Here is a 12272-nt window from a genome sequence, read left to right as displayed (position 1 = left end):
TGAGATAATACCTCACACCTGTCAGAATGGCTAAAAATAACAACTACAGATGTTGGCAAGGATGCAGAGAAAGGGGAACCCTTTTGCATTGTTGGTGGGAATGCACACTGGGACAGCCACTCTGAAAAACAGTATGGAGATTCCTCAAAAAATTAAAAGTAAACATATTCTATGATCCAGGAATCACACTACTGGGTATTTACTCAAAGAATACAAAAATACTAATTTGAAATCATACGTGCACCCGTATGTTTATTGCAGCATTATTTACAATAGCCAAACTATGGAAGCAACTCATGACCATCAATAGATGAATGGATAGATATGGATATATATGGGTATGTAATGGAATGTTGCACAGCCATAAAAAAGAATGAAATGTCACCATTTGCAACAACATGGATGGAGCTAGTACAGAGAATACAGGTTGTTACCAGAGGGGAGGCAAGTGGGGAGATGGGTAAAATAGGTAAGGAAGATTAAGAGTACTCTTATCCTGATGAGCACTGAGAATTATGGAACTGTTGAATTACTATTTATACGCCTGCAACCAATATAACACTTTGTTAATTACAATGGAATTAAAAGTTAAAAATAGAAATAAAAGATCGCAAAATGTTAATTCATGGATTCATTTTAATAATTTATATATTCCTTGAACTTTTTATGTATATAATCATGTCAAATTGCTTTCTTAACTTAGTATACTTTTAGTTTTTTTCTTTCTTTATTGAATTGTCTAGGGCCTCCACTTGTAATGTTGATTCGTACTAAGAGCAGATACCATTCCTTGTTCCCAAACTTAAATGGAAAGAATTAGAAATTCTGCTATTAAAATGATGTTTTACAGAAGTTTTTTGTACATGTTCTTTACCAGATTAAGAAAGTTTTATTTATTTCTAGTCTGCTCGGAGTTGAATCATGAATTGGTGAATGTGTCAGATACTTTTTATATGTGTATGGAGATAATGAAAGGTTTTTCTCTGTTATTCTGGTATTTTCAAATGTAAAGCCAACCTTTTTTATTCCTAGAATAAGCTCCCCTTTGGTCTTAATATATTATTTACTTATCACTACTTTCTATTGGCTAATATTTTATGTACAACTTTTTGTATATGTTAATGAGAGATATTGACCTTCAATTTTCCATTCTTTTTGTTTTGTTTTGTTTTGTTTTGTTTTGAGAGAGAGAGCAAGCAAGCAAGTGGGGGCAGCTGGGAACAGAGGGAGAGGGAGAGAGAGAATCTTAAGCAGGCTCCGTATCCTGCGCAGAGCGCATTGCGGGTCTCAATATCACAACCATGAGATCATGACTGAGCTGAAAATAAGAGTTGGGTGCTCAACTGACTGACCTACCCAGGCACCTCTTTCTTTTTTTACTGATGTGTAGTTGACATACAATGTCACATTAGTTTCAAGTATACAGCATAGTGATTTGAAAAGTCTATATGTTATGCTGTGCTCACCACAAGGGTAGTTACCATCTGTCACCATAAAACACTATTATACCATTGACTATATTCCCTATGCTGTGCCTTTTATCCATATGTCTTACTCATTCCATAACTGGAGGCCTGTATCTCCCACTTGCCTTCATGTATTTTGTCCATCCCCACACTCCTCTCTCCTCTGGGAAACATCAATTTGTTCTCTGTATTTATGGGTCTGGCTCTGCTTTTTGTTTGTTTGTTTTGCTTTTAGATTCAAAACACAAGTAAAATCATATGGTGTTTGTTTTTCTCAGTCTGACTTTGACTAAGCAAAATACCCTCTAGTTTCATCCGTGTTGTTGCAAATGGCAAGATCTCATTCTTTTTTATGGCTCAGTAGTATTGTGTGTGTGTGTGTGTGTGTGTGTGTACAACCTCTTGTTTATTCATTCATCTGTTGATGGACACTTGGGTTTCTTCCACATCTTAGCTATTATGAATAATGCTGAAATAAACATAGAGGTACAGATAATCTTTTTGAATTAGTGTTTTTGTTTTCTTTAGGTAACCCAGTAATTTGAATTTACTGGATCATACAGTAGTGAAATTACTGGATCATACAGTAATTTTGTTTTTAATTTTTTGAGGAACCTCTATACTTTTTTCCACAGTGGCTGTACCAATTTGCATTCCTATCACCAGTGCTCAAGGGTTCCTTTTTCTCTACATCCTCATCAATACTTGTTATTTCTTGTCATTTTGATTTTAGCTATTCTGACGGGTGTAAATATCTCATTGTGGTTTTGATTTCCCTGATGATAAGTGATGTTCAGCATCTTTCATGTGTTTGTTGGCCATCTGAATGGTCATCTATTGGTCTTTTAAAAATGTCTGTTCATGTTTTCTTCCCATTTTCAATTGAATCATTTATTTTTTTGGTGTTGAGTTGTGTAAGTTCTTAATGTATTTTGGATATTAACCCCTTATCAGATATTTCATTTGCAAGTGTCTTCTTCTACTCAGTAGCTTGCTTTTTTGTTTTGTTGCTGATTTCCTTCACCATGCAAACGCTTCTTATTTGGGAGTAATCCCAATGGTTTATATTTGCTTGTGTTTCCCTTGCCTGAGGACACATATCTAGAAAGATATTGTTATAGTTGATGTCAAAGAGCATATTGCCTATGTTTTCTACAAGGGGTTTTTTGGTTTCAGATCTCACATTTAGGTCTTTAATCCAGTGTGTTTATTTTTGTGTATGGTGTAAGAAAGTGGTCATTGCATTCTTTTGCTTGTAGCTGTCCAATTTTGTCAGTACCACCTATTGAAGAGACTGTCTTTTCCTCAGTGTATATTCTTGCCTCCTTTTGCCCAGATCAATTGTCCCTATAAGTGTGGATTTATTTCTGGGCTCTCTATTTTTTTTTTTAACGTTTATTTATTTTTGGGACAGAGAGAGACAGAGCATGAACGGGGGAGGGGCAGAGAGAGAGGGAGACACAGAATCGGAAGCAGGGTCCAGGTTCCAAGCCATCAGCCCAGAGCCTGACGCGGGGCTCGAACTCACGGACCGTGAGATCGTGACCTGAGCTGAAGTCGGATGCTTAACCGACTGAGCCACCCAGGCGCCCCTGGGCTCTCTATTCTGTTCTATTTGTCTATGTGTCTATTTTTGTGCTAGCACAATACTATTTTGATTACAACAGCTTTGTAGTGTATCTTCAAATACAGGATTGTGATACCTCCAGATTTGTTCTTTTTTCTCAAGGTTCCTTTGGCTTTTGGGGATCTTCATGGTTCCATACAGATTTTAGGATTATTTGTTCTAGTTCTGTGAATGATGCTGTTGGTGTTTTGATAGGTATTGCACTGAATCTGTAGACTGCTTTGGGGAGTATGGACATTTTAACAAGATTAATTATTCCAATCTATGAGCCTGGAATATCTTTTCATTTACTCCTTTTTTCTTTAATTTGTTTCATCAGTGTTTTTTTAAATGTTTATTTATTTTTGATAGAGATTGAGAGCTCTAGCAGGGGAGGGACAGAGAGAGAGGGAGACAGAGGATCTGAAACAGGTTCTGTGCTGACAGCAGACAGCCCAACATGGGGCTTGAACCCACAAACTGTGAGATCATGACCTGAGCCGAAGTCGGATGCTTAACTGACTGAGCCACCCAGGCGCCCTCATCAGCATTTTATAGTTTTCAGAAAACAGATCCTTCACCTCCTTTTTTAAGTATAGTTTTAGGTATTCTTTTTGGTGCAATTATAAATAGAATTGTTTTCTCTTTCTGCTATTTCATTATTAGTGTACAAAAACATAATAGCTTTCTATGTATTAATTTTGCATCTTGCAACTTCACTGAATTCATACATACTAATAGCTTTTTGGTAGGGTATTTAGGATTTTCTATGTGTAGTATCATATCATCTGCAAATAGTGACAGTAACTTCTTCCTTACCAATTTGGATGCTTTTTTTTTCTTTGTCTTATTGCTGTGGCTAGAGCTTCCAGTAACTAGTATGTTGAATAAAAGTGGTGAGAGTAGACATCCCTATCTCATTTCTGATCTTAGAGGAAAAAGTCTCAGTTTTTCACCACTATGTATGTTTGTCATATATGACCTTTATTATGTTGAGTTATGTGCTCTCTAAACCCATTTTTTTTAGTTTTATCATGAATGAAAGTTGAATTTTGTCACATGATTTTTCTGTACCTACCAAGATGATCATATAATTTTTATACTTCATTTTGTTGACTTGGTATATCAGTGATTGATTTGCGAATATTGAGCCATCCTTGCAACTCCAGAATATATCCCACTTGATCATGGTAGATGATCCTTTTACCGTATTATTGAACGGGGTTTGATAATATTTTGTTGAGAATTTTTGCTTCTATGTTCTATGTGATATTGTTCTGTAGCTTTCTTTCCTTCCTTCTTTCTTTCTTATAATGTCTCTGGTTTTGGTACCAGGGTAATGCTGGCCTCATAGAATGTAGTTCAAAGCTCTCCTTGCTTTGATATTTTTTGTAATAGATTAAAGAGAATTGGTATTAACTTTTCTTTAAATATTTGGTAAATTCACCTGTGAATCTATCCGGTCCTGGAATTTTGTTTGTTGGGAGTTTTTTGATTAAGAGTTCAATTTTGTTAGTAGTAATTTGGTTTTCAAATTCATATTTCTTCCTGATTCAGTTTAGGAAAATTGTACGTTTCTAGGAGTTCATTTATTTTTTCTAGGTTATCCAATTTGTTGGCATATAATTTTTTGTAGTACTTGCTTATAATCCTTTGTATCTCTGTAGTGTTTTTTGTTACCTCTTTTGTTTCTAGTTTCATTTGGTTCCTTTTTTTTCTTGATCAATCTGACTAAAAATTAATTGATTTTTTTTTTTACATTTTGGAAGAATCAGCTCTTCATTTCATTGACCTTTTCTATTCTTTAAGAGTATTTAATTCATTTCTGCTATGATTTTCTCTAAAAAAAAAACAAAAAAGGCGTGAGTAGGGAAGGGGCAGAGGGAGGGGAAGAGAGAATCTCAAGATCTCAAGTACACTCCACATCCAGTGTGGAACCAGAGATGGGGCTTGATCTCACAAATGTGAGATCATGACCTGAGCTGAAATCAAGAGCCAGACACTTAACTGACTGATCTACCCAGGTGCCCCTCTGTTCTGATTTTTATTAAATCCTTCCATCTACTAGTATTGGGCTTTATTTTTCTTTCTCTAGTTTCTTTAGGTAAGTTTAAACTGAAGTTTTTCTTATTTCTTCAGGTCAGCTGGTATCTCTATAAATATTCCCCATTAGGACTATTTTCTCTAGGTCTCAAAAATTTTATTTATTAAAAATTTTTTTAAATGTTCGTTTTTTTTTTTTTTTTGAGAGAGAGACAGAGAGAGAAAGTACAAGAAAGGGAGGGGCAGAGAGAGAGGGAGACACAGAATCAGAAGCAGGCTCCAGACTCTGAGCTGTCAGCCCTGAGCCTGATGTGTGGGCTTGCACCCATGAACTGTGAGATCATGACCCGAGCCGAAGTCAGATGCTTAACTGAATGAGCCACCCAGGTGCCCTTCAAAGATTTTAGACCATTGTATTTTCATTTTCATTTTCATTTGTTTCCATGTATGTTTAACTTTGGTTTTTGTTTTTCTTGTCGACTCATTTGTTGTTTAGTGGCATGTTGCTTAGCTTCCACCTATTTGGTTTTCCAATTTTTTTCTTATGATTGATTTCTATTTCATCCCATTGTGATTAGAAAAGATATATGATATGGTTCAATCTTTTTAAATTTATTGAGACTTGTTTTGTAGCCTACTATGTGATCTGTCCTGGAGAATGTTCTGTGTGCATATAAAAAGAATATGTGTTGTGTTGTATTTGTATGGCATGTTCTGTATTTATCTGTTAGGTCCATCTGACCTAATTGTTGTTCAAAAATACTGTTTTCTTATTGATATTCTGCCTATATAATCTACTAGAGTGATGTAAGTGCTGTGTTAAAGTCTCCTATCATTTTATTACTCTTTCTTCCTCTATGTCTGTTAAAACTTGCTTTATGTATTTAGGTTCTCCATTATTGGGTACATAGATATTTATAATGGTTATGTCATCTTGTTCAACTGACTCCTTTATCATTATGCAATGCCTTTCTTTGTCTCTTGTTAGTCTTTAAGGTCAACTTTGCGATATAAATGTTGCTACTGTGGATTTTTCTCCCACTTCCTTTTGCATGAAATATCTTTTCCATCCATTCACTTTCAGTCTGAGTGTATCCTTATATCTGAAGTGAGTATCTTGTAGGCAAAATATATATGAGTCTCGTTTTTCATCCATTCTGCCACCCTATGCCTCTTGATTGGAGCATTTAGACAATTTACATTTTAAAAAATTGTTTTTAAGTTTATTTATTTATTTTGAGAGAGAGAGAGAAAGCACAAGTGAGGCAGGGGCAGAGAGGAGAGACAGAATCCCATGCAGGCTCCATGCCATGAGCGCACAGTCAGATGCCAGGCTTGAACTCACAAACTGTGAGATCATGACCTCAGCAGAGATCAAGAGTTTGACACTTAACTAACTGTGCCACCCAGGCACCCCTAGACCATTTACAGTTAAAATAATTATTTTCAGTGTGTACTTAATGGCATTTTTATTGTTTTCTGGTTGTTTTTATAGTTCTTCTCTGTTATTTCTTCTTCCTCTCTTTCCTTCAGTTTATGACTTTCTGTAGTGTTATGCTTGGCTCTCTTTTTTTGTGTATCTATTATAGGTTTTAGGTTTGTGTTTACCATGAAGTTTGTATATAACATTTTAAGTATATAACCGTCTATATTAAGTTGATGATTATTTAAGTTCTAACATATTCTAAAGGAATTTTTTTACTCCTTCCTCCATGTTTTATGTATATGTTGTCATATTTTATATCTTTTTATTTATAATTTTCTTCTAATTATGGCCTTTTTGTTTCCACTTTAAAAAGTCCCTTTAACATTTCTTATAGGGCTGGTTTAGTGGTGATGAACTCCTTTTGCTTTGACTGAGAAACTCTATCTCTCCTTCAGTTCTGAATGAAAGCCTTGCTGGTGGAGTATTCTTAGTTGCAGGTTTTTTCCTTTCAGCACTTTGAATATATCATGCCACTCCCTTCTGGACTGCAAAGTTTCTGCTGAAAAATCAGCAGCTTGTGTATCCAGACCCCGCTCCTATCCACACTACCAAGGTGAAGAGGGGACATAAACCATGACACGGAACAGCCTGTCCAATCCAGAGAGATTTCTAGGAGTTCCCCCATCATTTGGCAGAATTCTAGGGCTAGATGTTTTATATTCTAGTTGCCCGTTTAAACTATGGCTTTTTTCTGTGCCCCAGGGCAGATGAATCTCTTCTTGGACCCACAGTTTACAGCATCATTACTGTGTCTCCCTCTTTCTTGCTGTTCTCTGTGTGATTTGTCTACCTTTTGTTGTGCGGAAGCTGTTCAGTCAGCCCTCAGTTCTGCAAGAGGAATTATTTTATTAGTATGTATAAATATGGTCCATGGAGAAGATGAGTTCAGGGTCTTCTTATATCACCACCTTGGAATGGAATCTCAATTTTCCTTATCAGCTGGTCTACAATGACCGTACCTGGGGTACCTCATATCTGCTCCACATAATTTCATCCTCCATTAGGCTAGCCTGGGTGTGTTCTTATGTGATGGCAAAAGGTAAGAGCTGGAGTGGAATCTTGCAAAAGGCTTTTGCAAGTTCCTGCATTGTGGCATTCCACTGACTAAACCAACTCATGTGGTAGAGCACAATGTTGGAGAGCAAGGGCAGTACAAGGCAGATGCAGGGAAGGACAAAGTATTTGGACAATAAATGAAATCATTCTACCTTATCCTAAGGCATGGAAACTCTTCTATACATGCAAAAATGTTTCAAACAATAACTAGTACATATTTATAGTCTTGAGATTGGGGCAGTCGAATAAAATCCATTTGTAAATGTTCAAAAAGGTCTTGAGGAGAGTGTGAACTCTATCTTATCTATGTTATGCTGTTTATGAATAAGACATGATTCTACTACTTTGCCAATTTTGAAAAATTTTCTAAACTTCTGTTGAATGAAAGGATAAACTACTTTATTCTTCCCATATGGGAATAGTTTTGGAGTAATTTGACCAGTACCCATTGGATGGATCATGTCACTTCAAGACAGTCATCCTCAAATTTCCAGAATCTATGTCTAGGAATAAAGCATTCTTTGCCAATATTGCTTTTCAGTAAGTTGAGGTGATGACTGTGAATTAATTATAACTCGTCTAAATTGGTTCACTTTTCTTTTGTCGATTTGGTGGTGATAAATATAAATTTAGCAACACTCAATATTAGCTAGGGTGTTAAAAAGCCACAAACTTCATTAGCTTGTAAGTCAAAGCAAAGACATTACTCTTGGTTTCCAGGGTGGTCTCTAGACTATTGATTTTTTTCCATTATTAGAGTGTTATCTCCATAGGATATTGATGACATTCTAGTAAGTCATGATCTTTTTATCATTTTCAATCAACATATATGAAGAAGAGGTAATAAATCATCAGTTTTCATAAAATCCATAAATCATGAACCACCCCAAAAGCATATCTACTATCCATATGAATATTTATGGGATATGGCTCAGGGGTAGAGCATTTGACTTCATATGAATATTTTGCCCCCTCTTTTGCCAGAATGCAGGCTCATGTCTGAGCTATTAGTTCAGCTACCTCGGCAGACTGAGAATTCAGCAATGGAACAGCTTCAGTGCTTGCGTGTTCAATGATAACAACACAAATCCTGCACAGAGGATGCCTTTGTCATTTTTAAGATAAAAGCCATCTGCAAACTAATCTAACTCAAGTCTGACTAAAGAGTGCAAGATTCAGATCTTGGCATAATTAACTCCCGACAGAATGCTAAGCAATCATGTGGTTCCCCTTCGCTCTTAAGAGAGAATACATTTGCAGAATTATAGTGTTAACAACAGTGAATAGTAATATGCAGAGCAAACAGTGGAATTTCATAAGTGGTAAATTTACTAACAGAAATGTCAAGTGTTGCCTAGAAGTAGCAAGGATTGTACATATGTGGGAATGAAGAAGCAAGCACTCTCATGGGAATGTCAACAGCCTGGCCACTGCTGCCACCACATTCTAGCAATGAGGGTGTACCTTCATCTCCAAATCAAGGAAAATGCTAAGGTAGACAATAGGCTTCTGGTCTAAGGTGTTCTGTTTAGGTAATATTTGAGTTAATATTGTGTGAACACACCAGAGAGAAGGGTTTGGCACATTCAGGATACCCAAAGGCTTTTTGTTACAAAAAGGCTTTCAAAGAGTAGACAGCATTTTTCGCTTTCACATCCCAAGGAAGAGTTTCAGGAATTGTAAATTTAGTAAACCCACGGAAAGGCTGAGCAATTGAGAAAAAGGAGATCTACATTACCTACTGTCCTAAAAAACTTAGTTATCTTTTAGTTTTTGACCTGGGTTCAGTTGGATATTCTTTATTCTGTTTGAGGATGGAAACTGTCCATCTATCCTCAAAAATGTAGTTTCTTCCTCAAAAAGTTAAAACCAGAGCTACCCTATGACACAGCAATTGTGCTACCACATATTTACCCAAAGGATGCAAAAATACTGGTTTGAAAGGGCACAGGCACCCCGATGTTTATAGCATCATTATCAACAATAGCCAAATTGTGGAAAGAACCAAAAAATCCATTGGCCAATGAATGGATAAAGAAGATATACATGTGTGTACACACACACATACCCACACACACACACACACACACACACACACACACACACACTGTGATATTACTCAACCATCAAAAAGAATGAAATCTTGATATTTGCAATGACACGAATGACACTAGAGTGTATTCGAAGCAAAAATAATTTAGAGAAAGACAAATACCATGTGATTTCACTCATAGGTGGAATTTAAGGAACAAAAGAGATGAGCAGAGGGGAAGGGGAAAAAAGAGACAGAAGCAAACCAACCATAAGAGAGACTTAACTACAGAGAACAAACCGAGGGTTGATGGAGCCGGGGCGGGGGGGGGGGGGGGGGATGGGCTAAATTGTTGATGAGTATTAAGGAGGGTACTTGTGATGAACACTGAGTGTTATATGTCAGTGGTAAATCACTAAATTCTACATCTGCAACCAATTTTATCATATATGTTAACTAACTAGAATTTAAAAACTTGAAATTTTTTTAAAAATGTGCTTCTTGGCAGAGTTGAACTTTCTTTTATATGCTTTTTGTCTCTATTCAGCTAATTAGTTTAAGAGGTATTTGGAGTCTTCAGATAAACTATTTAAATCAGAAAACACAGCAGTAAATTGTCTATGTGTTGAGTCAAGAATGGACTCTTGGAAAAAACTCAAATTCTTGAGTTTTTTTTAGACATATAGAGAACTATGAAGGTGATTTTTTTAAGTCCCAAGGCTTAGCCATCCAGGCATATTAGTTTTTTCATAAAAAATAAAATACTATCATTAAGTGTGGGTATACTAAAGAAGGTTGCACATAAAGTAACCACTGTGACATATTTACTTGTTGAAGGAATGAAGGGCAAGACGGTATTCTAATGGTTGCATTATATTTCATTGGTGCTGTAATCAACCTCGAATGTTGGGTATTTAGGTGTCACCAATATTACTAATGCCACAACAGAGGCATAAAGACACAAAGACGTAAAAACCTTTTCTGGATAGATTCCTAGGAGTAAAGTGACCTGGTTATGGAGTATTGAGTATTTTTAGGGTTCTCAAAATATATTGCCAAATCCAAGGGATTGTGTTAACAATGAATCAAATGTTTTATTTTCATGCCCTCTTTGCCAGCATTGGATTTTGTCATTAAAAAGGAAAAGGCTAGGGGCGCCTGGGTGGCTCAGTCGGTTAAGCGGCCGACTTCGGCTCAGGTCACGATCTCGCAGTCCGTGGGTTCGATCCCCACATCGGGCTCTGTGCTGACGGCTCAGAGCCTGGAGCCTGTTTCGGATTCTGTGTGTCTCTCTCTCTGCCCCTCCCCCGTTCATGCTCTGTCTCTCTCTGTCTCAAAAATAAATAAACGTTAAAAAAAAAATAATGAAACGGCTAATTTCATGGGTGAAAATGGGATTTTATTGTTGTTTTAGACTTCTTTATTGGTGAGGCTGAATATTTATCTAGGTAGGTTGTTACACAGTTAGATTTTCTCTTTTATGATTTTATTTATGTCCTAGATCCACTTGTCTATAGGTTGACAGAATACTATTTAAATTGTTATTATAAGTTACTAGTTTATACTAGTATAACTAACGTATAGATAATACTAGGCATAGTCCCCCTTCACGCAATTTTTTATCTGAAAAGTATTCTCCCCTATTAATGTTTGTTGTACTGTAACATTTTTTTTAAATAGAAATTTCAAATTTTTATAAAGTCAAACCTAAATCTGTTGGCTGTTGATCTTCCACTGATTTAACAGTGCTTTTTCTTATCCAAAGAACTGGTTAATATTCGCTTAAATTTCTTAGAGATATTTGTGTTTCTTTATATTCCTTAATCAATCTGGATTTTATTTTGGTGTAAAGGAGCTCATGAATTTTTGATGTGTATGAGTCTATTTAGCCCCCCCCCCCCCGTTCCAGTATTATGCAGACTTGAAGCGTTTATCTTTTTGACTTACTATTTCCTCCTGACAATTTAACCAATTGATCAGTTTGATATCTTAATTTGTCTTTTCCCCAATACGAAGCCAGTAAACATTGCTCAGGGTACTATAGTCCTCAATTTTTGAGCTTTTTTATAGTCCTTTTGTTGTACAGAGACATGCACATGTGTGTATTTCAGATGGATAAATTTGCTGGAATACTGTATTAGTATGGTGATACTAACCATTTTAAATAATGTCTATTTGAAAAGTTACACATATATGCACAAATTTGTGTCTATATACATATATGCACATATGCACACATGTGTATTCATTTTAGAAAATATGAAAACACAGATGACCCCCCAAAATCTCCATATTGCCACCACTTAACTAAAATTTAATATAATAAAAATATTTATTTTTCTATCATGCATATAATACCATAATCATACAATATCACATCATGTATATCACACATGTCCAGTGTCATGCATATCACACACAATCATACTGTACATTTTTGCATTTATGTATTCATTTGAACAGTGCATACATAAATTATAATGTCCAACTCATTATCTAAAAAAACCTATTCAGAAAATAAGAACCATATATTACTGTGAATTTATAATTCAGAACAAATTTACTTAAAGCCCGTTTACTTTC

At 35.8% G+C, this 12272-nt stretch overlaps 1 protein-coding gene across 8 annotated transcripts in view; it reads left to right on the top strand.

The window, feature by feature from the left end:
* Positions 1-12272, top strand: part of LOC102955006 (phosphatidylinositol 3,4,5-trisphosphate 3-phosphatase TPTE2) — a 161783-nt gene that overhangs the window by 89995 nt on the left and 59516 nt on the right. The window lies entirely within an intron of this gene.

The sequence above is a fragment of the Panthera tigris genome, chromosome A1 (assembly GCF_018350195.1).
Source record: "Panthera tigris isolate Pti1 chromosome A1, P.tigris_Pti1_mat1.1, whole genome shotgun sequence".
NCBI lineage: Eukaryota > Metazoa > Chordata > Mammalia > Carnivora > Felidae > Panthera > Panthera tigris.
This window is presented reverse-complemented; position numbering and strand designations above follow the sequence as displayed.